We start from the raw sequence: 26,950 nt of genomic DNA on the forward strand, positions 1-26,950 counted from the left end.
CACTCTGCTGTAAATACAACATGATGATAATCCCACCCAAAAGATCAGATAGTTGAATTTAAGCAGCTTTACAGACCTCCTCTCCTTTTCTCTCTGTCCCTATCATAATGAGGAGGCCCTTGAGCTACCAGTCAGCAGCAGGGCTGAAGCTACGAAAGGCCGACCATCGTTCACTAACTCTGCCTTGCACTCCCTCTAATCCTGAGAGAGCAGTTCATGCATCCGTAATGGTCGATAAAATATGAAAAGCCCCGAGAGCGCTGACGGCAGCAGAGGGTGTGTATGTGCGCTACATGTGAGTCCTCAACTTTCGTTAATGCCCTCCCAACACACTGAATCTTTTAGCGATGTCACTCAGCTTGCCCCCTGGCACACGTGAGCGTAGGAGGATTTCCAGCCGACTGGAGAGTAAGCCTTTAATGTGGTGGAAATGGATACTATCTTGTTCACAATGCAAAAAGACATCAAAGAAAACACACATGGCCTTATGACTGTATAAATGAGTTTTGCCTCTGGTTCATCAACCTTCAAACACAAGCCACTGAAAGGAATAAATTACTTTGAATGTTGCAGGAATAATGTTTGTCTTATGCCTTTTCATATAGGTATTATCTCCCAGATCAGCTATTCAAAAACCCAGCCTCTGGTAAAATGTTCACAAATGGTGAAGTATCTGTTTGGAATGTTTTCCATCCAAAAACCATCTGACTTAGGCTAAACCCAAAGTAGGCATCCTTAATCAATTTCACAGGTGGAGATTTGGAGGGCTGGTGCATGAACTTTCATCACTGCGCTTTCGACACACGCAAAGGATTTACAGCTAAAATGACAGCCTCTCAACTGGGATAGGCAATGCTTCCACATGGGAAAGGAGGCTTCACAATTTCTCCAAATGAGAAACCCTGGGAGATTAGGGCAGTGTGTTTATGTTGGTCTGAGCTGCGATGGAGTATCAACTTCCCGTGAGGGAAATGTGGAAGGATAGTCTCTAAAAAAAAAAAAACAGCAATACCAACATCCCAAGCAAAAGCATGCTGCATTTAGAGTTAAGTGGAAGTCTGCTCGCCTAGTTCCATATTGGGTTGAGCTGTTGCTGGGAGGAGATGTACAGCATATATGGAATGTCTGGCTGCAAGGCCACTACTTACACCAACGGGCTGACTGTGTGATTGATGAACATGTGTGATCAGCCCACATCTAGGACCCAAAATAGGCCTGTGCCCATTACATATGACACTGTCCCATCCTCCCTCAATTCCTGGAATGCCAAACATTTCCCTGAACTAAGTCCTACACATTTTTTGTGTAAACCACACATGGATATCAATCTCTTTTAACTCACTGCTCCATCACTCAATAACGCTGAACCTCCATCCATCCCTGAAATCATGCAAACATTTTCCAAAGAAAATCAAACTCCAAAGAATCTCAGCTAAAACTGAATCCAAGACTACCACCAATATGCCAAAAGCCGTGCTCATATAATGCACCAGCACACATGGGGGCAAAGCAAGGCGTGCTGTCAACACCACTGGAGAGGGAGCCCAAACATCAAGACCGTGCACATTTCACAACCCAGCTTTTGCTGCTGTTTATGACCTATAAAGCCACCGTAGTAAAGAAAAAAAGTACTGTAAAATACTGCCTTTCCTTCCAATCACAACAACACAAAAATGGGGAAACTTTATCGTCTTAGTGGGATTAGTAGCCTTTGTTCCCCACCAGCTTCTTTCTTGCTTGGTTTTCTACTGAGCCTACTGACTAATGTTTATTTTATTGGCTGCAGTAGTCTGTGTTTTCCTGGCTGGACTGAGCAGTGAGATGCAGTGCATGGGCAAACTGGGTTTACACTATAACATCTGTAGCCTGTTGTGTGTGCCATCTCCCACTGAGTGAATAGCACTATGGTATAGCTATCAGTGAGCAGGAGGGTTCACTAGTATCAATATCAAGTATCTCCTACTTACCCACTTCAGATGGGCTGCCCTGAGAGATGGATTGTCCCTGTGTCACGTCACTTGAAATGGAAAATAAAGACCCTTTCAACAAAGCAAGGCTACAAGAAAGTTTTAAAGCATTCCTGCAGCCTGTGGATTTAGATCCCTCTGTTTGCCCTTTGGAGTTTGTGTTTCGTGGTCGAATTCCATGCCTTTGCTGAGTCTGACGATGTTTCCCGGCCGAAGCTGCGTTTTGTCTGCTTCCCCTCTCTGAGCTTCTGAGCTGAGCTCTGGATTTCAGCTGACTGTGCTGGGAGCTGAGCTGTTGACATTGTCCCCACTCCCTCTCCCCCTCCCTCTCTTGCTCCCTCTCCCTCTCTTGCTCTCTGTCTTTAGATCACTCGCCCCGTTTCCCCTCCCCTTCTGGATTCCAGCTCCAGCGTATGACAGCATCCATGGGGATGTCAGCGAGAAGGTGATGGATTTTCTGTGAATATAAATGCATTTATGTTCAGTATGCATGTGTGCGCCTACTATTTAAGGTCAAAGGAGAAGGCAAGATGAAAGGAAATGACCCTTGGCGGCCAACGCTTCCCACCCCTGCCCGCATTTCCAACTCCACCCAATGCATTCCCTCACTAAGCAGGCCAGGGATAGGGGGATATATCGCACAACACCCAAAGGAAACCCCTTTTCCTGTCTCGTCTTCTCATCGCCAACATGGATAAAAGCACACTCACACACAAAGACATGCCAAATATGCGATTCTCCACTAGGAATTACCCCTGTGACACACACAGGAAAAGCTTTCCTTGAGGTCCAGTCACTTAAAAGAAGGTGAGACAGGATGCTTGATTGTGCAAAGCTCTGTTGACGTTGTCAAGTTCACACCATTAGCTCAGGCAAATGTAATGCGTGGGGGGGGGGGGGGGGGGGATCAGCTGGAGGGCCACGCCGCAGACAGTTCTGTGAAGTGGAGTTCAAGTATGTTACTGTGATAATACGAGGGGTCAGCGAGTGCAAATATTAGCGTCACTCAACTCTAGACTCCCCAAGACTCCCGTTACACTGGCCAGGACACAGACACCACTCCTGACCCCACACAGTGCCAATCAGAGCACGTACACAGAGTGGAGCGGTGAGAAAATCCCAATTCAAGCCATATTCTCATTGTCCAGAGAATCAGGTCCGGACATTGTTTAGAGTTTCCCTTTGACACATGTGGTACACAACAAGAGACTGTACATGTTCTCACCTACTGGAAATACTCCATTTGGTTTAAGCAAGGGGTGACACCTGAGTACAACGTGCAGGAGGCAGGATATGGCATGGATTACACTGTGGTCACATTACTCGTTTATTTGGTCATAAATAAAAGTCTCTTGCCCTTCCTTGCATTTGTCTAACGATTTCGGCTTTAGCTGTTACCAACAGAAGTTACAGAATCTCTCCAGTTAGCCATTTCCATGTCATCTTCACTTAAATTACTCTTCTTCTTCACCCTTGGATGTTTGTTTTCTGTCAGTTTTGCTTGAGCCACATGATAGAAATGTCATTAACACGCCCACTCGCTTGTTGTGAATTCTGTGAACAGTTACCTGCTCTATTCACACATGGGCTCAATCGGACATGACACAGACTCTGCACTTGGGAGTTGGCAGGGTGAAGTCTGTGTGATGTCCAATCCAACTGATTCGGATATTTGTGTTCTCACATACAGCTCCTCCGGGTACTGTCTAAATAATTCTGATGTCATTACTCGCTCAGTTTCCTTTTGAAAGTACTTTGCATACTCAATTGTCAAGCTTGCAGTAGCTGATTCCTGACAGAAAATAGTGTGTGCATGAAATACACTGATGCATTTCTGGGTTGGACATGCGCTAAACTCATGGTGTGAGGAGTAATGGAGCGAAATTGGAGCCAGAAATAAGAAGACACTAACTTCTTAAAAACCCGCGCTGCGCTCCCTGAGAAAATCAGCTGAGAAAAAAATTTGTATTAAAGTGCAACATTTCACATACCACATTGCCAGCGTTAGGGAGCAAACAAACTTATCATGAATTCCAACACTATCAGCTATTCTCAGTCAGTGTGTCTGGAAAAATGTGTACACATCAATCAGCAAGACCTTAAGACACCATTGACAACCTCTTGACTCACAACTAACTGATCAATACAAATCTTCTGACATTTCGAGAAGCCACACATTCTTACCTTTACTGCCGAACGCTTTGAAGACAAGGGTCAAATGTGAATTGATTTCATACTGAGTGATCTTATCTTCCTCCAGACTGCTTGTCTGTTCACAGGTTGGCCAAGGTGACGGCTTGTCTGGCGGCAATCGATACAAGACCATCGATTCCAGCCTTGCTTATATAATGTGCATACAGATAAAGAGGTGCTGACTAGATTTTAGGAAATAATTGTAACCTAAAGGGCCTTGTTTGAACACTTTGGGTATTGGAGGACCTGGGGCAGCCCCTATGACACTGCACTGTGAATATGTCTTAGGCATTTTTTAGCTGAGAAAGTAGGTTTGCATTATACAGTGGGTATCCACTACACAGAGGCTCTGAAAAAATACCAGTGCACATTAATAAAAATGATAAATGTGTCAAATAGCATTGCCTATATAGCAGGAACCAAGCGCATACATCGACCGCCATCCATTCTTGGTGAAACTGTGGCATTTACACTCTCACACAAACACAAACTGGAGTCACTGATATGCCAAAGAGTGGAGAAAGGGGGAGTCATAATACTATTTGTCATCTTTCTCTAGGGACAGAAGACAGATGACACCAAGCTGCTGGCGGTAATGCCTGGGTGCATTCCTGAGCGAACCCTGGGGACGCATCCATTAACCCAGGTCTTAGACAGCCCCAGCATATCTCCATGATGTCAGTGCTTCCTGCCGCCTCCTTCTTCCTCTTTTTTCGCAGCATCACAGTGAGGTTTGCATCACTTCAACTCTCTCTCTAGGGTAATATCTCCATCCTCAAAACAAGACACGAAACCCTGAGGAAAAGGCAAAGCTCACACTCTAGTGTAGCTAAGTGCACTTCAGCTGCCCCTGTATCATCCATCACAGCTTGGTAAATTACGTCGGCTAATTGACGCAAATGGAGTGGGCTAAGCATGCTCACGATAAACATCAAGCCCCCTTTGAAAAAAAAAAGAGGTCCAACAAGCCCTTTGGTCCATCTGTTCTCCTTTTCTGTTTTCAGGGTATGTTTGTTTTCACTTGTCTTAGACAGCATGCCTTTTGCAGAAAGAAAGAAAATAAGAGGTTACACACTGATCTGCAACTCCACATTGTCACTCCGTGTGCCAGGAAGATGACCGCAGATTGTGGCCTCTACAAACTTGGTTTCAGTGAACTTGCACTGCCCCCTGAGTTATTCCTTTAAACGCAAGGGAGGTTGGTGTTTACCCAGAGTAAATCACATGGAGAGGCAAGTGTCATGACTGATAAACTGGCTGCGCGGTATGTTGAGCGAGACGGACAACTCAGGTAGGGTGCTTTCCTCTTCGCAGATGTGTGTGCGGTAAAATGACACGGAGCTTCAGACAACCTGCCAGTCACTTGTCGGTTAGCTGGGTGACGCTTGCTGAGCTGCTGTCTACACCCTCCACTGAAGAAGGCTACGCTGAGCATTCCAGGCACTGATCTTTCTCAAACAAAAATTCCTCGCTGTAGTGCAGGAGCAATCACCGTCTGGCTAACAAGTGCTAGATTTAGTCAGGAGGAACAGTAAAAAGGAACCTGGCACTTGTTTGAGAGTTGGACAAAAGGTGAATGGAATATTGGACAAGAAGAAGTGGGTCACCCAAGGTGGTCTCCTCCAGGCTCATAAACCACCCTTTCTCCTTCAGACCTCTCATATGCAGGAGCAGTCAAACTTGATAACGGCAAAGAAACAGCTAGAGGAGAGGCTGTAAAGAAGTGTTTCAAACTGCAGACGGCATCTGAAGCACTTTTTCCATGGTTGTCACTGGAGAGAGGTGGCGAGAGTCCTCCTCCAAACTGGCAGCTGCCAGAGCTAACATGGCAAACAGTCATGTTTTACGACGTGTTGTTCCTTAATGTATTATTTAGGGTTTCTTTTGACCAGGCAGCTCTCATTTAAGTTTGTTTTGTTTAAGCAAGAAATTCCTTGTGACAGCACTTTGCACACAACCATTTCTTTCACGCCCGCACAGAGATAAATTGCCAGTGAGAAAAATACCGCCGCTGCACAAAGCCTGAACTCTTGACAGCATAAACATGAGGGCACATTTTTATACACGGTCTAATTGTATGTTAGCTATAAATCATGATAGTGGGGAACACTATACTATCCATCTTTGAACAGCCTCTGCAGAAAAGTAGCTTAATGACAGTAAGGCCATAAACCATAAATCTAATTGTAGTAACTGTGTTCTTATGGTGACATTCTTCCCTGTCATTATTATTTACACCCTTCCTGTATAAACTCTTACTTTATGCTGCTGGGATGCACTTCTACCTTTTTTTGTCCATCAAAGATACATGACAGTGCTACGCTAGCCCTGAGGGTCAAAACACAACGACAACACAACATTTCAAAAAACACTACTTTTCACAAAACACAACCACATTTCCCAAAATACATTTCCTGAAACACGACATTTCAAAAAACACATTTCACAAAGCACGACATTTCATTAAAAAACATTACGCTATACAAAACACAGCCACATTTCAAAAAACAGAATGAAATTTTATAAAATGCAACATTTCACAGACGTTGTGTTTTGTGAAATGTCATGTTTTCCAAAAGCTTTGTTTTCTGAAAAGCTGTTTTTCTCTGAAATGATGTTGTATTTTCTAAAATCTCATTGTGTTTTGACCCTCTGGGCCACAGTACAATCCACCTGCTTTTACCAATCTTAATTGAGAGTAAACAAGCATTTCAACTGCATTACCAGTCATATGTGCTGAGAGCTGAGTGCTTTTGGGGTGTTTTGCAAAAGTACTGGGCATCTGAATGGGTCTTTTGTCCCGGAGGCAGACTGGGCAGGGTCAGAGGTCACCCAACTGCCTGCTCCCACAGTACCTCTGCTGTCTGCCTGGATATGTGCCAGCTAAATGCTGTCATGTGGGGACAATGGCCCAGCTTTCCGCTGACTGACTCATGACAGCTTCATCATGTTAACCAATGATGTAATGCCTTGATCTTTGGCCATGAAGGCCATCACTATTAGACTTAGAATAATGTCAGAATAATTTCATCTCATAGTGCAACCATTTTGGGATGATGCACAAGTTTGCCGCCTCCAGGCTTAAGAAATATGTGATGCAAAGTACAGAGAGCCCTCATAAGAACCACATGTTAGCTCTACTACATCACTTCTCATAGCTCATTTTGACCACAATGAATCCAGGTGTGTGAACTGTAAAAGGGAGAATAGAGACGGACATAGAATAGTAACAGGAAAAAACTGACTTTAAAACTGTAAGAAAAGGGCCTTGCTCCTTTTCCAGATGCTTCCATTCAAAAGCAAGGTTTATGTATTCCAGTTGCTATTATATGGGCGATATGGGGACTTCTCTCCACAGAGTGCAACTTCAGCTGTACGACTGACATTACAATTTATCGCCTATTCTTATCCCGCCATTCAAAAGAAAGAGCTCAAAGTACAGATCTTTTCAGGAGAGACTTTTCAGAATGAGTTCCTTCTTTGCTGACCACAGACTGAACCCAACACTAAGTCCGCCATCTGAGCTTTTCCAGGTGCAAGAATGTCCCTTCTTAAACTCCATTCAAAACAATGTAAATCAAGGCTTTTACATCCTTCAAAAGCACTGCACATATTTATATATGGTTGAGCATGTCTGGGAAGAGTGAAATTTATATCGAATGAAAAGTAAAGTCCAATTCTAAACAGTACATTCACAGGGGGTACCCTGACTCTATTGGACCTTCACACCACACACACCTGGTCAAGGCTGTCACTATTTCCATAAAAACATCTGGGAGTCATCTGCTCTGCTAAAGGAGGCCCCCTGTGAACAGGTGCGTGTCTCCATCCATGACCTTGCGCCCTTGTTCTTGACCTTTGACCTCTTGTTATGGGTGGGGAACTCTTTGAACCTGGTGGGACCATTGGACACAGACAGTTCTGTCTGAACAGCCAAGGTCACGTTACCTTAGACTGAGGATGACTGGAGCATATTTGTTGTTCACCACTGCCCAAACTTCAAGTTAGAGCTTTAAACAAACAGGCCGTGCCCAGGGAGCTATCATGATTAGCTAATGTTATAATGCGCAAAAATAAGCTAAGTCAACAAAACACGGTTGTAATTATGCATTTCCAACATGCTGTAACAGCAAAAGCAACAACTGACCAAACCTTTGAGGCTACTGTGACAAAAACTCTATCCTCTCTCTCAAAAGATTTTATCACAAACCAGAGGAAGTGGACTGCCTAAAAATAGCCCACCAATTTTATTCTCAAACCCTTTAGTCTGGCTTGACCATAATGGGTCCAACCAACCCGGCTGAACCCACAGTTTACTCTGAGCGACGCCGCTGAAAATAAATGACAAACTGCCATTTTTTGACCATTTTTTTCTTAATCCCTCTCTCTCTTTCCTGGTGGATGTAATGCTTAGAATGATGGCTTTGCTGGGTGCTGCAGAGGACAGAAATCTTATGAGCTCTCCAGAGATGACAGAATAATAACAAACGCTTCCTGTTTATCTCTACAGTAGGTCAGAGCAGTCTGTTCTCTGCTGCTGTCCATTCCAACACAAATCCAGTTATTATCACGCCTTAATGTTGAAGGAAATGAGCATCATTTCCAATACTGAAGTGAGAAAACAGTATCTTCACAAATAAACACAATCACATCCAAAACAGAACACCTTCAGATGCATCCGTGGATCCATTAAAACGCTGTCCCCAAAAATATGCAGCAAATCGGATTTCTCTTACGTCCATGCAACATGTGAAGAAAACCTGCCAAATAACAGTCGACCTTCGACCCATGAGCATCACTCAAGCACACGTGCCTCGTGTTCCACCAAACCACACAAAGAGTTTGTCTGTCCAGCTGCCTTTTTTATATGGTGGGAAGGGTCAGACATGTTATTCCACTGATTTACTAGCCCCTTAAGTTCAGAAGCCCTTTGCCACATCCTGTTCCCCAGCTGAGAGGGGGCTCCCTAAAAGTTACTCAGCACCAGTGACTTTATGGTGGACTGTGACATGGATTATGCTGCTGTCCGCTGGGTCAGCACGTTCCTCATGCAGTGGTTGAGAGGAATATACTGAGGCAAAAGGTCCTTGAAACGCATAGTTTCAGCTCTGGGTCGGGACTACACTGCTGCTTTGGCTGATAAGCAGCACTCAGCCCTGTCTGCAGGAAGCTATCAGGTACACAAACCAACTAAATGGAGATTACACCCAAGCTGTGCTGATAAGAACCCAATCTTAATTTGTCACTCCATTCTCTCGCGTCTATGTCACAGTGCACAAAGAGATATCACGGCCGCAGAGTAATCAACCACATCTGCCACTGTGCTGCGCTGCTCAACTGTGCATACAGACAGAACATTCAAAGACTACTTACAGGATCACTCCCGTTTAGAACAACTTGGATCATATTTGAGAAATTTTGGTCATCTTTCCAGTGGGTAATAAATATAAACAGTTAGCCAAAGTATTTGGAGAGAAAACAAAGGTTGGCTGCGGAATTATTACCCAATCTGTCTGTTGTAAAGATGCATGGCATCTTGTGTAAACGGGATTGTTACTGACATTATGAGGTGCACTCACCTTTACTTTAACTGTGTTATAGTGGTTGAGATAATCAGGCTAATAGGGCTAAACTGTCAGCTTGTTTGTATTCCGCTGAAGTGCGCACAAAGCTTGTGTTATGATAATGATGATGTATTTTTCTCAAGAGATTAGCTGTTTGTCTTTGTGATAACTCTCTCTCCTGTGCTGTTTGCTCGTTGTATCGACTCCAATACCTAGATTTTGTGCGAATATATAAAAAAAAAAATGGTTCGGGCCCATTTATTGTAGAGGGAGGGTCACGCATATTCCCCCAGTCATTCAGGGTCACACCCCAGCCACCCCCCTTCTCTGATAAGTAAAGAACAGGCCCTAAGTAAATTAATGTAAACAACAGAAAGTATTGCCAACACTGTGAAAATAAAGCGAGGTTGTAATAAGCAGTTATTATCCTTTAAGCTCAACATGAGCTGAAATTTCAACACCCTGTGAGGTTTGAAGGTGTGTGCAAGTGTGTCTACTGTATACACGAGAGAATAGATGAATGAGCCCGTGTGTGTGTGTGTGTGTGTGTGTGTGTGTGTGTGTGTGTGTGTGCTCACATATGTATCTTCTCACTGTCGCGTGTGCAGGAGAGACAATGTAAATACATATCGCACCATGCTGTGAGGAGGGGTATTGAGGGGGAGCAGAGGTGAGGGGGAGCGTTGTTGAGGGGGCCCATTGTGCACCGATTACCCGCAAGAGGGGTGAATGATGGTGTTGATTGAAGCCAGCTGAGCCCAGGGCAGGCTCCTGGAGCGGTAGACACACGCCCAGCACCACGTGCCCCTGAAATCCATCTGGCTTCTCAATGACAAGCCAGTCCTGCACGCTTGCTCATTTTGTGCTGCTGCTAAAAGTGTACACAAACACACACCCACACACCCACAATGCTTGTGAAATCAAGCTAAACAAGACTCTCTCCTTTTAAGAATGCATGGCTGGTGAGGAGCTCCTGCTCATTGGCTGGAATCTGAAAACTTTGCTCTGGTAAACACATACACAGGTTTGTAATGCTACGCTACACGATGAGGGCTTTCAGCTGATTACGCTCATGCCTGAAGGTGATCCTAGCTGCCCTTTGAAAATGAAACTTCATTCCCGTGTAGCATCCGATGATCGAAGCCAGAACCATAGGCATCATTTTGTCACTATATACTGTATTTACTTTAATGCAGTACAGATGTTCCCTTACCCATGCTGCAAAAATGCATGTCGTTGCAGAGATGTGGGTGCAGGTTATAAGTGAAAAAATGTTGTCACACAATGAGCATGTGTCCACAGGATGAAAACCTGCTCCGAAAGAGAAAAAAAAAAGCCTTGACCCCCGTAGTACAAATCTGGGTTAATCACATCTGCTCTGGCAGCGTACAATCAACACACATTGTTCCTATTACATGCTATTTAAGTTAAATGGTCAGGTTGGGCCTCGAGTCGTTGTCCCATTGCACGCAGCAACAAAAATGTGGGTCAGCATTTTTTTTCCCCTCGCAGCTTTTCCTCTCCCTGCATCTTAGTTTCCTTCACAGAACAATGAGTCTGCTTTTTTTTCCTCCTCCCGAGACAGTCGGACCGAGTGAAGACTGGCATTATAATGACCACAACAATCACTGTGGGGCACACAGACAGTTAACACGCCTGCCTTGTGTGATACAGGGCGTGATATGAAATAGAACCCGGTGACCTTGTTTCACAACTTCACCTCATTCCTTTAAACACAGCCTCAAGCAGCCATTTCAATAATCATGAGCATTGATTGTTGAGGCTGGGATGAAAGGAAGACGGGAGTAGAGATCAATGAGAGCAGTAACTCACTGCTCCTTCACAGCCTCCTCTTTGAGTGGCACGGTACCTTAGGGGAGCCAAAATGGCTTACTCAGCTTTGGCCTAGTGTTCTAGTTTTACCAGAGACAACGGTGAAAAAAGTGAAGCCAAGCTGGAGGTGTCTGCAACTCTTCGCCCAAAGTCGAAATAGCATAGCTAAAAATACACTACAGAAAAGTACTGACAATTGATATACCATTACATTTGAAGTTTTTAAGTAGCAGTGGATTCTGATGAAAAAAAAGGGAAGAGAAGCTAAGTCTGGGAAATGTATTGCACACCGCTGACCAGTAGCCAAAAGCATGAGACAGATTTATGATCAGCGTCTGTTTTAATGCTTTGTCAACTAAGTGAGTTTGTGTGTGTGTGTGTGTTCAAATGTACGCGACAAATGCATCTCGGCAGGGCTTCTTCCCTCCATTCTGTTCCACGGGCCAGACCAGCAGGCCTCTGATCAGCAGATCCTCTTCCTCTTCCTCGAGCTCTTGGATGGAATGTCAGGAAGGCAAGGTAATGACGGGTAGGGTGTGACAGTGTGTTCATTCATCTGTGTTCTTTGTGAATGTATGTTGGGCTGCAACTGACTATAATGTTGATTATTTTCTTAATGAACTGATTAATTTTAAGGTCTATAAAGTGTCAATTGCTGTTTTCCAGAGCCCAATATGATGTCCTCAGATATCTTTTTTTGTCCACAACCCAAAGATATTCAGTTTCAGTTCAGTTTCTGCCATAGAGGAGTCAAGAAACCAGAACATATCCACATTCAAGAAGCTGGAATCAAAGAATTTTGACTTATTTTCTTTAAAAATCACCCAAACTGATTAGTCAATTATCAAATTAGTCGGCAACTACTTTAAAAGTTGACATATAATTCATCAATCAATTAATCGTTGCAGCTCTTAGTGTGTGTATATATGTGGTGGAAGTGGAGGATGTCAATCTAATCTCGTGTGTTTCAGAAACCATGTCTCCCTCGCTTCCTTTTCATTTTCTTCCCAATACTTGCAGGAGAGAGGTGGATTGTCCGAACCCCAAAGATTTTGTTTATCTCTGGCTTAAAAGGTGGAAAAGGGACCGGATAGAAAATTAAGGCTTCCCCTTGCTTATGTGGCTCCTGCTCCCTACTGAGGACTGCGGGAGCACCATCCGAGGGGTGAGAGATAAAGAATGCACGAGATTGCCTGCATCGCGGCGCTGCGTTCCCCAAACATCGCCCCGGTTTATGTACTGCGGCCTGTCGTCATGGCAACCTGGCGGCGAATCAGCACAAGAGTGGTGGTGATCCAAGGAGGGGGAAGAGTGAGAGAGGCAAGGCGGTTTTACAAACAGGCTTGGAGTAGCTCTGGAAGCAAGATGATCCAGAGAGATTTTGTGAAATATATTAAATATCCTCCTGCTTTAATCTTTGAGCTTGGAGCATGTACATCACATTACTGTACTGCAGTACTGTTTACAATCGTGGCAATAGCTTCTTGGTGGTTAGGCAAGCGCCTTTAAATTGACTTAACAGGAGGTCCAAAGCACATGCGCCCACCTCACTCGAGTCCACTGGAAAATCTCATTTAATTCTCATTGACTAATTGGATTTGAGTCATTATTCCAGCCATATTTCATCAAGGCCTTTAAGTTGATAAACACAGCTCAACTTCTGTCCAAAATGTCACTCCCCTCAAGCTCTTGGGATCCCACAACCACTTAACTTTCAGTAGTGTAAAAAAAATCAAAATCACATCCATGTTCCATCCACATTAAAGCTGATCTCTGTGCCCACTGTAATAGCCCCAATCACTGGCAACGAATTGTGCATTTGAGGGATTTTGTTTGTCAGCGCCGCAGGATAGTGGACATGTGTATGGCTTGACATAGCAGCATTAAACGTCTGCAGCAAGGGTCCAGTCTGTCAGCCTAATACCTCTAATCCACCCCCCACTGCTATGTCAATCCCAGTAGATGTGGTCAAGGGCACGGTTACAGTTCGGCAGCATCACCGCCACTACGCTGACTCCCCTCCATTTCACCTCTTTCTCTCTCCCTGATGATCACAGTGTCTTTTGGTCTCCTCACACCATATACACAGCTTATCCCCACAGCTGCTGGACAATGTGAAGGTAGGGGGTAGAGAGGGAGGGGGTGAACTGCAGTGATGCGGGGGGGGGACTGGACTTTAAAAAGCCTTTTTCTAGATGGATCACTGCCTGAAGAAATATTGCAAGCTCTGACGCTGCATGAAAATGGGCAGTGCGGCCAAGCTGTTCAGATAGAGACAGAGGCAGAGAGAAGATATATCAGCCTCCAGTAGCTTTAATGCAGGCCAATTCCTGCGCGGCTGAAACAGTCAGATGGTTTGGCACGCACAGCAATGGCTTATGGGTTATCTCTCCATCACTCCATTGCTGACAGGTTGGACCTTTCAAAACACATGCACACAGACACACACACATGTCTGCAGAGCTTTTAGCTTTCTAGATGTGTATATTAGCTATAAAAAAAAAACAAACCTTGAACTGCACACCATTGATGGCAAAACTCACAGCAACCACTGCCAGCAGCACATTAGTGGAGAGGAGTTAGAAGAGCTACATAACCACAGTAGCAGAGGACTGGATGCATGGGAGTGAATACACTCTAGATGACTAATTAGTCAATGGCAGGACTGGAAATAACTTGGATCATACACCATCTGGAACAGAGAGCGATGACACTTAAACTGAAAGGAAGCTGCTTCATTTTTCCAACCCCATGTGATCTCACAAGTGCACAAACGAGTTTGAGCTGACACACGAACAAATATAAACAACCACTTCTAAACACAATGCATGCAGATTCCGAAACTACCAAAAATAAGTTTGGTCTCCACGGTTGCTAGGACATGCCTGGGTCATTTGAGTTTCTCCTGCTGGATCCTGTCGTTTGTTTACTCCCACACTTCCTGAATGCTGATGGCAGATAGTCTCCTGGTTTATACAAGTGGAGGGAGAAGAAAAACAGCACACTGCTCTGAGAGGCTGCTGCATGATGCAAAGGAGGAGGGGGGGGGGCAGTATCCAAGTAACCAAGGGAACAGCAGCAAGGGGGTCACCTGATGTCCACATGTGATATTTACCACGAGGGAGTGATGGCGTGTATATCAGAGGAGGATGGCAACTGTTTTAACAGGCTTCCTCCCAATCTTCTCTCCATCTGTAAAACTTTAAAAAGGGAAAGAAGATCCAGATTCTACATGAGAACCTGTGTTTTACATCAGTATTGATCAGGGACAGCACATGAGAAGAGGAACTTTTTGAGAATTATGGTAGACAGGGAAAACACCACCAGTGTGTCAAGAGGGAGAGTTAGGGCTAGTGCTACTAGGGTTGGGTACCGAACTTGGTAATTTAAAGCAGTGGTTCCCAACTGGTGGGTCGCGGTCCAAAAGTGGGTCACAGGTACATTCTGAATAACGTGTCAAGATTGTAAAAAAACACACTTTATTTTAAGTACAATTTATTTCTGGCACAGAGCTTTTATTTTGAAGTGCCCAATTCTGCGGTAGAGTGAGTGACTAACCAAACGCAATCCATTCAGTATGACACTGAATGGATTCAACTGTGTGGACCTTGAACTAATGACTAAGGAGAAATCTGGACCAGTTGGGAACCTCTGCTTTAAAGGGTACCAACCAAAGTACAACAAGTACCAATTGATGTTAAATCCATCAGTGCTGATACCGGAGGGCACATCTGGATGAGAATCCTGGGTTTAGGCAAGAGGTGGACGTGCCCTGAAGCGCCCCAAAGCCTGGGAGTACCTCCAAGCTCAGCCAGGGAGCTCCACAGAGTGGCCACATTCAACTTTAGACAAGAGGCGGAAGAACCCCAAAACATCCCAGCAAGCCAAAGTCATCGCTGCAGCATCTGCCACAATAGTTTCAGCATCTGGTCTATTTTCTTTTCCACAGTATTTTAATAAAAGCCTTCTATCACTGCTAGACAAGCAGACACACATTCACACACAAGCCGACAGACGACAGAAGATTCGCGCTATGTGTGATGAGAAAAGAGCAGAGGAGCAGAATTGTGTTTTGGTCTACTATATCACCCCTGCAGCTTGTTCAAAAATATTTTTTTTGTTATTACAGAGAAAGTAAAGTACCAAAAACAGTCACTGTTGGGTACCAAATTCCAGGTACTGTAACAGGTACCAGTATTGGTTCAAATGTGAACTACCAAACGTAGTACCTACACGTTACAGGTGAATATAAGAATAACAGAGGTACTGTAAAGGACAGAAGAGATAGTCAGGTCATGCTTACAGATGATGAAGAACACCCACAGTTGCTAAATCTGGGGAAAAGGACACAGTTTATCACACTGCACAAATAAACGCGTTGCCTTTCAACAGTCCATTTGAAGTGCACAGCCAGCACAAAACCTGTGCAGGATCAATCTGCCTCTCCGGAGGGATAAAAGCAAAAGGCCCCATTTCAACAAGCCTCTCCTGAGACAGACCCCTATTCATGCGGCCTCTGAATGCTTTAGTTGTTGCCAACCACGCGGTTTGTCACTTGGCGAAAAGGAGTTTCTGAAAAGAACTTGCCGGGGATGAAGGATCCATGGCTCGGGTCCACTGTTCAGACGGTGTTTGTCTGTTTAGTAACTCGACAGCAAAAAAAGACAGAACCATTTGTTATCGCTCCTGGATCCTTAACTGCGTTCGCCCATCCATCTCAGAGCTCAAACACAATGAGATGACAGTTAGCTCAGATGATGCATTAGAGGTTGGGAGTGAGCCTGCAGAACACAGTAAAAGTGCCTGTCACAGCTTTCTGTTCTACTTAAGAGCTTTGAACTGCACCATAAAGTCATTACATGATTGGAAAGAAATGCATGGGAATATGTGGAAGCCAAATTTAGTAATCCCAAAGTCTTAGCAAGAATTATGATGGTGTTGAGCTAAAAAAATGTTTTACTGTTTAGTAATGGCTTTAGGTTTTAAACAAAGTGAGATCACTGAGGAGGGTTTGTCTGATACTGCATGTTTAAACCTTTTTTTTCCCTTCCTCAGGTCAAACAATGGTTGTCTAGCTTCCAAACGCTGCAGATGAGGATGGGTTAAGAATATTATGATGGAAGATGAGTGAACGGGATGCATCTACATCTTAAATCTTGTTAAGATGCTCCAGCCTTAGATCACATTGATAATACACAATTGTTGCGCTCATAAAGTGAATTACAGTTGCTTGAATTGAATTGAGGATGAAGGAAGGAGGCTCTGTTATCTGACAGCCTGTCTTATCTTAAGTTAAAAATGACAGGCTATTTGTTTGTTGGTCACTATGGAGTCAAACACAAGCAAGTCATTGTGGAATTTAGAGTCCTCCTTCACTCAAAAGTGTGTTTTTCTTCTATTTATGTCCCCTTAAATGTCGGACCTTGACTACAGGCTACTGATTAAACAGCCTATCTTGAAATGTTCACCAGGCAAGACAGATGAGGTACATCATTAATATGAAAACCAATCTCTTTCTAATACAGGAAACACATACTGACGGGGTAACAGACTTCAACACAACACCAACAAAGAAACCGTAGACCTCCAGCACAGAGTGGTGTTGTCTGAGAGCAGAGTTAGCGTTATCATATTGAAATTTTGATCGCAGTTTTTCGGGGTAAGCTGAACTCTGGAGATTCCTTCCATCACCTACCAAATACCCCATCATAGCAGATATTATTGTATGTTTCATAACCTCTAACGGTGTGTCAGCCACAGCTAGTTAGCCTACAAGCTAACAAGCTAACAAATTAACAAACAACATACAAATAAAAGATGCTAACTGAGCTTAACATTCTGATACGTCTGCTAGTTGCTGATTTTGGTGCACAACAGACCACTCATCTGAGTCGGACTCTGACTGAGGCGGAAACATGTACAGTTGAATCTCTGTGATGTTATTTCCGAGGCTTAAGCCCTGTACATACTCCGCAAGAACAGAGAAATTTGTTCTTTTTCTCGATGTGGCAAGAACAAGAACAAAGTTCTTTCTGGCCAGGACATTTCATACTTCATGAGAAACTCAAGTGCAGAACTCAAAGGTCCCTCGTGCGTTTCTGCATTAGCCACGGCCACTTCAAATTTCTGACCAATCACAGCAGCCCTGCAAGAGAGAACAAATTTCTCTGTTCTTGCAGAGTATGTAAAGGCCTTGACGCTAACACTAGCCATTTTGATCCACACTGCTCTAACACAAGTCAACCTTGCGCAAGCAGCGCTAAAGGAAGCAAAAAGCAAAAGCGAAAGTTACAGCAAGCAAATTTTTCAGTGAGGGAGAAAGAGTAGATCTGCTTTCAGCCCCTTGTCAAGAGTTTTTTTTAAACTATAATGTGGGAAAACTATTATGTTAATCAAAACATTAGTATACATCCTCTAAAACGTGTCTGGTGAGGGAAAGTTTGAGAACTTGCAGTGACACGACTGTAGTATGTGAGAATTACACAAAACCCGTTTTTCAGGGGAATCCCATGAACCAGACGTAAAAATAAAACAGTACGGGTATCCAAATGTGAAAATGGAAGCAAAACACTGCCAGTGGCAACAAAATGCATTAAAAGGAAAACTGGAATTCACAATCTAAATATAAGAAGCCACAAACTTAGTTTAATGAGGTAATTCCCTCAGTCAAATGACATTTACTGTACATGAACCAGAACATTTATTCTCATTAACAAAACTCAAACTCAAAGCTATAAACTTTACCTATCGCAGGTTCAACATCCAGACCATATTCTGTGGGAGAAGCCAAAGTAAACCCGCCACAGTTTGGCCCATTCTCAAAACTCTGTGTCATATCAACATCTATGTCTCGATCTCAGCCCCCCGTCTGAAGTGATTCATTGGTAGGGAGTGCTTTTTGCCAGGCTTCTTTATCGCTGTGCTGAAAAGCCTGAAGGATCTCCCGCTTCTGGAAAGATAAACTGTGTTGTCGAGCCTGAGTATAAGAAAAGGGGACTGGTCATACAAACTGCTTAGATAAGTGATCTGGGACTGAAAAGACAGGGCAGGGGACTTCTGCTGCCACTGCTACCACTAGGGGTTGCTGGGAGGAGGAGGGCCTCACAGCAATGGTGGGGCTCAGCCTCTCTGAGCCTGGAGGACCCCAAGGGAAAAGCCAGTCCAGAGAGCGGGGGACTCTCACGGATAGTCGAGAAATTTTCCCACAATCAAACACACAAACAGAGCCACACGGGGCAGCGAAAAGGACCCTTGTCCACCGAGGAGACCAAGGGAGGGAGGGAAAGAGGAGGAAGATCTGATAGTTACAATAACACAGCCCAAAGAAGTACATGCTATGCCGTATCTCTTGTGAAAAGGCCCCTCACGGTGAAAGCACTCTATAGACAAACACTGTTCTGTGAAGGATATTCAGTGGACTCAAAATTCTCCCAGGAATGTTTAACCTGTAAGTAACCTTAAGTAAATTTTAGAAACTCAGGGGGCTGGTATGGGCCTCTACCAGATGATTTGGCCAAACCCACACAGTTCATTGGTAAATGACCTCATTAAGGTAATCTGTTTTCAGCACAATCCACCACTACAAATACCATCTGCTAGGCATTAAATGGGGTGTCAGGCCACTGAGGACATCTGGATTGTTAGTGTTGAGGAGTTTAGGCTAATTTAGGGAGGATTTGATGCTGGGAAACAAACAATGCAAGATAAAAACTCAAGGGCAGAGAATCAGGGCCAAATGATTTGTCTTCAGTTTGGCAATGGGGACCAAATCTACTCAGTTTGCAGGCAGAGGAAATTCTCAGGTTAAAGAGGAACTGGGTGAACTTTGTTGCTGGAGCTTAGGCAAAACAAAGCCACATGACTCCAGATAGACTTTGAATACCATTAGCTACCCAACATGTCAAGATAATTAAATCTAAAGCACATAATGACGAGCTCTTTGTAAACATTTCCTAGAGGACCAGCCGGGCAGTTGGACCAGGTCACAGGTCAAAGGTCAGCTTTCACCACAGTTAGCTGTGTGTTGAGTCTATTCTCAACAATAACATAGATTTGACCTCTGATACAAAGAGCTGCGTCTGTTACGATCATTTTCCACAGCTTCTGTTCACAATTTTTCATTGCCGAACAACCAAAAACTTCAAATGTCAGGGCCTTAAATCCTTTGAGGATACACCTGGATGATACAAAAGCAGTACCCCACTAAGGGAGCTGACTTGTGTCTTGATTTCTGCACTGTCTGCCCTCAGGTCTACAGTCACGTATCCCACCGTCTTTGACCCAAGCCAAACTCGTCATTCTTTTCCAGTGTGATTGATGTCCATCTCCTGGAAATCTAAAGGTTACATCTTGAGAAAATGTGGCATGCGAGCCTCCTTTCGAGTGGGTCGGCAAAAGTCTTCAAACTTCCTTTTATAGAAGTAACCCCCCGAGCTGGATATCATCGCTATTATAAATAAGAAGCTGGAATGCAGAAGGGGAAAAAAATAAACATCCAAGCTGCTCCGTTATCTACACCCAGCTGTGCAGTTTAGAGGCCAATCCTTGGAGATGATGTCACGCTGGCATTGTGTTACTGTTAAAACAGCATTCCTATAATTCTGTGTGGATACTGATTCATTCATGGAAAGGCAAGCAAACTCTATGAAATGCAGAACATTGAATTAAGGTCATATAACCTTGAAATTGTTCAACAATGCAACAACTGTGATTGATTCCTAATGCCCCATTGTGAAAGTATAGCTGATAGTAATATCAACTGGAATGTGAATACAGACATCACCATGAAAGTCTACCCTACGTGGATGAGTGCAGGTGGTCATTAGTGGTTGAGAAACCAGTGGTTAGTTATGTCCACTGGACTGTGTGTACAGACCACAAGATCAAAACAGAACATCCAAGAAACCGAAAGAAATTTTAAGGGTACCTCCAGGTGGCAGGGTGATGTTGGATTCAGGTTTTGAGGAGTTTACCAAGGAGCAAGGGCAGACAGAGGAAAATCTCCAGATGCAGCCTTTCAAGCTAATTTCAGAAGCAAAGTGAATCTGAGTTGCAGAGGTGAGGGGAAACCTGCAGCCGAGAGAATACGGGAGACTGACGCACTGGAGGTTTGATAAACGATTCCATATGCGCTCCAGATCCCAAGTGAAAGAGCTGCTTTGTGCTCAGCGAGGTAGCACGTGCACAAGTCCCGAGTGGGACCCCCCCTCCTCTCTTACCCTTCCATCTACTGACAAAACCTATCTGGGCCTTTCCCAGTAGCTCAGGGTAATATTAGCCAAGCGTAGGGGCAGGAGCGAGGGGTTTGGATGCCCGAATCTCAACCCTCAGCCCAGCAGTGTATTTTGACGGGAGCTAATTGCCTGTGACTACATGGAGACAGGGGACCGAAACAACCATTGCATTGAGTTAGTTGTCTGAGGGTGAAGGAGGGTAGAGGGTAAAGGGGACCATGGTTGGGAACAAGGAGGGGGGGAGGTAGGGGGCATGGAGCTGTCAGGAAGTGAAGACATATTAGGATATTCTCAACCTCCATTACCCCCAACACTAAATCATTCCTAGTGATGGGGAAATAATTCCTCAAGACATTAAAGAGGCAATCTTACATGAGCACCTGCTCCCTGTGTGTATAGCTCTGATATGATTGAAGAACCAATCATCCAGACATCATGCACACTTAATGCAAAATACCACCTTTACTATGGCCACAAGCTCCCCGCCGTAGAATCTGAACAATGCATGGTGAAACCGAGACTTAAATTGCCTCTAATTTATACCAGTGGTGGAAACATGCAAGTCTAATCAGGTAGTCAAGGCAGCAAGCTACTGTTTCCAAAAACACTACAGCAGCGCAAGAGCACAAAAGCCTGGCTAACAATGACACATTGTGCAGAACTACAAGAACAGAACTTGAGGTGTCTATCCTATGATAAAGTATCTGGGGTTTATGAGATTTTAATTAACCACATGGTTATGTAACTCTTTTTTACATGTGGAGCAAGTGGGTGTGTGTGGTGAGACTGACAGGAAATTAGACTATAGGGACAGATTGAGGAGGAGGAAAAAGGAGAAGGAGGGGTGGCGGAAGAATGCAAAGTGTCTTGCACTGTTTTGTTTAAAAGATCCCATTGGACAAGAGGTTTCCTCCTTCAACAACGCGGTGTGACTCTTGACCCATGGATGTTGGTTTTTCCAACCAATTAGGGTTAATAGATTCATAGTTTCATAACTTTAAGTCCACATCACAATAACGAGACGAAGATACAAGAGTGATGAGAGGAACAACAAGAGAAAGTAAATCTTGGAGATTGTAGATTATTAAGGTGAGGTGCCAGCAAATGTACATTAAGATCATATCAGCACTGCTTCACAGTTGGATAACCCCAATGCTGATCTGAGGCCAAGGGTTTCTGGCACACAACATGCCGCAGTTCCTCTCCAACTCAGGTTCTTCACAGCAGAAAACAGCCTCACTACTGTATGGGAGAAACAGACCAAAGCCTGTTGCAACCACCCATCAGCAAGCCCTGCACACCGAGCCCCTGTGGCCAGGACCTGTTCTATAAAAAATGAGATCCATCTATTGCTTGAGGTAAAATGAAAGCTTAAGAACCTGTCCATGTCTAAGAGATATTTCAATCTCAAAAAAACACATGTCCATATCTGCATTTAACCTTGCATCTCTAATACAAAAAATGTCTAGTGTCCAAAATGTAGACCTTTCCATGCTTTGTCTAATCTACCAAATAAATTTAAGTTACTAAATATACCGTACAAATCAGGTTTATGATCTAAGTTATTTCCAATCTTAGAAGCCAACAGCTCTCAGTCTGACAACGATAAAGCCTCTGGGGGCAACAGCCAATATTTCAGGAGATCCGGTTCGCCAGCAGCTATCCAGGCCATGACTTCCTCTTCCATTCACCACTCATTGTTTACACTTTGATTGGAAACTTGAGACAGGTCCAGACAACATTTTGGCTCATTTCTATAAACAGATGTCTGCATAAGAATGCAGAGAAATTAGAAAACAAAGTCAATAAAAAGCGAAATCGTCATCAGACGATAGCTGATAGGTTGCAAGACTGCATTTCAGCCGATGCCTCTTTTGCTCTTCTCACGTACAGTTTACCTGCATGCAACCAAAGCCCACTCAAACATGACTGTAGTTCAAGTACTACTAATCAAACGGAAACCAGAATGCTTCAAATAACAAAATCTTATCCAGTTGCCTTCAGATTCTGCATACATATGCAGATATCTATCTAAGGAGATATAGTTATTTCAGAATAAATTAACATTATTGTGCAGGAATTGGATGTGCCCTTTTCTTCAGAGATTTGACACTGCATGGGCAGGCTATGCAAGTGTAATGCACAGTGTAAAATATGGTTGCCCCATGCTGCTAAAACAAATCTGTGAGCCAAGCCGGTTTCACTTTTTTCACATGTACTTGTAAATGAAGGTGCTAGTACAATGGGAGAGGTGGGTTTGTTGTGGCTGGGGGTGTCATACCCACTTGTGACTGGTAACTGGGGGGGCACACAGACGCAACACTGTGTCTGGTATAGGATTATACCCTCACATCTAATTACTCCCAGACTCCTTTGCTCTGCGCCAGAAACTCTGCACAGATACAGGGGCATGCTGCCTGCCTATCCACCACACAAAGAGAGGACTGGGCTGGAGCAGAGACTGGCATGAGGCTGTAGTACATGCACTGTGGCCGCTCAGTGTGTTAGTGATGAGTTTAGGGTAAAGAGGAAAAAGAAGAGCCAGCTGCTGGCAAACTTTTAGGGGAGCAAATTTTATGAGGCCAGACTGGGACAAAGCCATCGACTTGGAATGCTCGTTGATGAACTGTAAGGGCGCAAGTGCTGTACATGAGGGTGTCGGTGCTTTCTAGATGATGTGATGATCAGTATCTATTGCATACTGATTTATTAAAAGTCATATTTGGACCACAAACAATGTACATCTAAATCCTGAGTGCCCCTGACAAATTATCCAGCGAATCAGTGAATTGGCTGCAGATGTGTGTTCAGAGTGAACGCTGCACAAAAGATGCAGACAATTTGTGCAGCATAGCCCTCCCTGCACCAAACACATGCCTCAGCCCTGCCTCAGCCCTGCCTCGGGTCCTGCCCCATCCTGCCTGCCACACCAGATTCTCACCTTACGGCCCCAGCGGGCAAAAGCAATTGCCAACCAAAACATCTGGCCCTGATGGAAGTGAGTCAACCTCTGCCTCATTGACTGGTGGGGAACAATGGCCTTGTCTTTTCCCTGCTGGCCACCCTTTCCCTCAGCAGAGCAGCTTCCACTGGGCACACACACCACAGCCGTGTGCGGCCACCCCGATACCTGGTAACACAAACGCAGCCACCCTGAGCTGAACGAGGCTGCCAGTCATCTTTCCGCCACAGAAACACACACGTACAACTAAAAGCTCTATACACAGTCAGCAGGGGCACAACCAGAGGCAGAACACCTCAGCTCAGTGGCCTTGTTGCTCTTGGATGTCAGACCTATTTTTCTTCCCTCCCTCCCCTCTGAAAACACACAGGTAGCTGGACAAGGATTATGCGCTGTAATCAAAACAGTGGACCTAAAAATACTCCAGCCAAATTGCTGCAACAGCTGCTCTAGTCTGACTTGAGAGCAAATAGGCAAATATTCCTGTTTGATATGTATGATTGTACACGCTTGAAGCTGAACCTGTGAAAAAGCTTAAAGCGTATTAAATGCTCAGTGGATTGCAGCACTGCTTAGAGATATACAGCCGGCTAGTGCAGGGCTTTTCACTAAATCCATCCATTGCTGATGTCCATTAACAACAAGTCTGTGGGGTTCACTGGGCAGCCTATTGATGCCTGTAAAGTATGTGCATTACGCATTGTTGAAAATTCCTTCAGCAGCCTTACATGGACAAATCCTGCAAGCCACTTACCCCCAATGGGTTAGCATGATTAAACTGTAATTTCTATGTCATAATCCATTCCAATCCTTTCACCCATAATCATCATTTATTTTTTATTTCTCTGCACGATGGCCAAAAACAGTCAACGATCACTGCAGCTTGCTTGACGCTCCCAAGCAGCACAGTCTTTATCCAGTAGGAGGAATGTAGCAGATGCTAAGTACTCCTTAGGCAAAGCTGTGTGGGTGAGGAGGAGGGGATGATTTTGCGCTTAGCGTGGTGCTGTGCTTGTAAAGCCCCAACAACTGACCAAGAGGAGCCAATGCTGCATCACTGCCAGATGTTCGGTTGGATTAAATAGCTCTCGATGCCTTCCCATCCCATAAACTGGCTGGGAGTGTGGGCTTTAAGAGGTATGGATGCCACCCCAAGTGTGCAAGCATTTCCCTTCATTTTCCTGATTACAAAATGTTTTTATTTGGAACAAAACAACTATTTAGAAAATGCTGCGAGAGACTGGAGATCTCAGCCTTTCACCAATCAGACTGCCCGGATTCATTTTGGAAATTTACGAGGGGGACACCTGTTTTCTGTTAGAGGAAGAAATGTTTCGACATGCTGATGTTTGGATGGATGGAAACCTGAAAAGTTGCTGTAGCTTCATTCACAAGAGGAATTGGAAGTGACTTATTCTGATATTAAATCTGAAAATCTGATTTTCCTGCAAATTAGAAAAGGTGATATAATTCCCTTTATCTTGGTTCAGGATTTTCACATATCCAGTGTCAAGTTCTTCAGATTTTGGACAAAAAAATAAGGAAACACCAAACAAAAATGGGGAAAATGTAGGTAGAATCTCACTCAGACAGAAAAATCTTGAATACTAGAATGAAACTACATAGTAAGACTCAACACTACACAGCATGCCTTGTTATGAATAGACATTTTTTTGCAGTATGACTGAGGCAGTCATTGTGATGACAGAGCAGCTGAGGTGACGCAGCGCCCTCTTTGGATTGTCACAGGAATTAAATGTCCGTGTGGCCCAGTGAACGCACAGCCGCCTAATATCGAGGTCAAATGCATTGCGCATCATGTGAAGGCTGAATGCTGTCCATCATTATAACACATATCAGTATTAATAACTGAACATCATAATAATATCATTAAAACTCAGATCAAGAGAAGAAATCGACGGAGGAAGGCTGTCATGCGCACAGCTGCATATAAATTAACCAATATGCATCCAATGGTGGCCAATACCGTGCCATATTTGACAGGAAACAGGTGATATTAAACCATTAATCATGTCCCTCTTTAATATTAATACATCCAGCGGCTGGCAGGCTTCACATCAGGTGTTGGATCTTAATTGACATGATGAGCAGAAAAACAGCAGCCAGGCAGAGCACGTTTTCATCTTCAACCAAAGGAGAGGTGATTCAATGTGATGTGAAAACGCCTCATCATGCGCATGTATCTACACCTCAGCGTGACAGTCTCCAGCCCAGAGCTGTCTTTGCGTCTTCGCTTGCTGAACTGAAGGGAGAGAACCGGGGCTGAGCACCATCACAAGGTACCGCCGGTTCACATTGATTTTCAGGGAAATTGCAAACTTACCTTCCAGCTTTGTTGCGGAGAAACAATTGCTGCTCGGTAATAATAATCCCTTGTCGCTGTCACCACTCGGATCCGGCCGAATTGAGTCCCGCGGTGGGCTGGATAAATGTGGAGCCGATGCCCCGTGCTGACTGTACGAGGCTGTTCATTCAGCTGAATGATAGTGAAGAGTGAAGCGACCGACAAGTCGGTCAAAACAGCAGCACCACGCCTCCCCTCTTAAAGCTACCGCACTCTGTCTGTGTGTGTGTGTGTGTGTGTGTGTGTGTGTGTGTGTGTTAGAGGTGAGAATGACCACTATGCAATCATAACTCAAACATTTCTTTAATAATTAATCCTTTTCATGTTTTGTTCCCTGAACCCAATAACGTCATTATAAAATAGGCTACACTCACCGGCCACTTCATTAGGTACACCTGTTCAACTGCTCCTTAATGTAAATAGCTAATCAGCCAATCACATGGCAGCAACTCAATGCATTTAGGCATGTAGACATGGTCAAGGCAACCTGCTGAAGTTCAAACCGAGCATCACAGTGGGGAAGAAAGGTGATTTAAGTGTCTTTGAACGTGGCATGGTTGTTGTTGAGTATTTCAGAAACTGCTGCTCTACTGGGGTTTGCACACACAACCATCTCTAGGGTTTACAGAGGATGGTCCGAAAAAGAGGAAATTGTTGATGCCAGAGGTCAGAGGAGAATGGCCAGACTGGTTCAAGACGACAGAGAGGCAACAGTAACTCAAATAACCATTCGTTACAACCAAGGTCTACAGAAGACCATCTCTGAATGAACAACACATCAAACCTTGAAGCAGATGGGCTACAGCAGTAGAAGATCACACTGGGTGCCGCTC

General features: G+C 44.3%; 1 protein-coding gene across 4 annotated transcripts in view; it reads right to left on the reverse strand.

Moving 5' to 3' along the window:
• The window catches only part of daam2 (dishevelled associated activator of morphogenesis 2), a 116,018-nt gene extending 89,752 nt beyond the window's left edge, over positions 1-26,266 (reverse strand). For 2 of the 4 annotated variants that reach the window (XM_049596902.1, XM_049596899.1), the window contains exon 1: positions 26,097-26,266. The gene's annotated coding sequence lies outside the window, so the exon portion shown is untranslated. Of the gene's footprint in view, positions 1-1,967; positions 2,253-18,301; positions 18,392-26,096 lie in introns of those variants that run through there. The other 2 variants (XM_049596901.1, XM_049596900.1) reach the window with 2 other exon arrangements.
• Positions 26,267-26,950: the final 684 nt, after the last annotated feature.

The sequence above is a fragment of the Epinephelus fuscoguttatus genome, linkage group LG14, assembly GCF_011397635.1.
Source record: "Epinephelus fuscoguttatus linkage group LG14, E.fuscoguttatus.final_Chr_v1".
Classification (NCBI taxonomy): Eukaryota; Metazoa; Chordata; class Actinopteri; order Perciformes; family Serranidae; genus Epinephelus; species Epinephelus fuscoguttatus.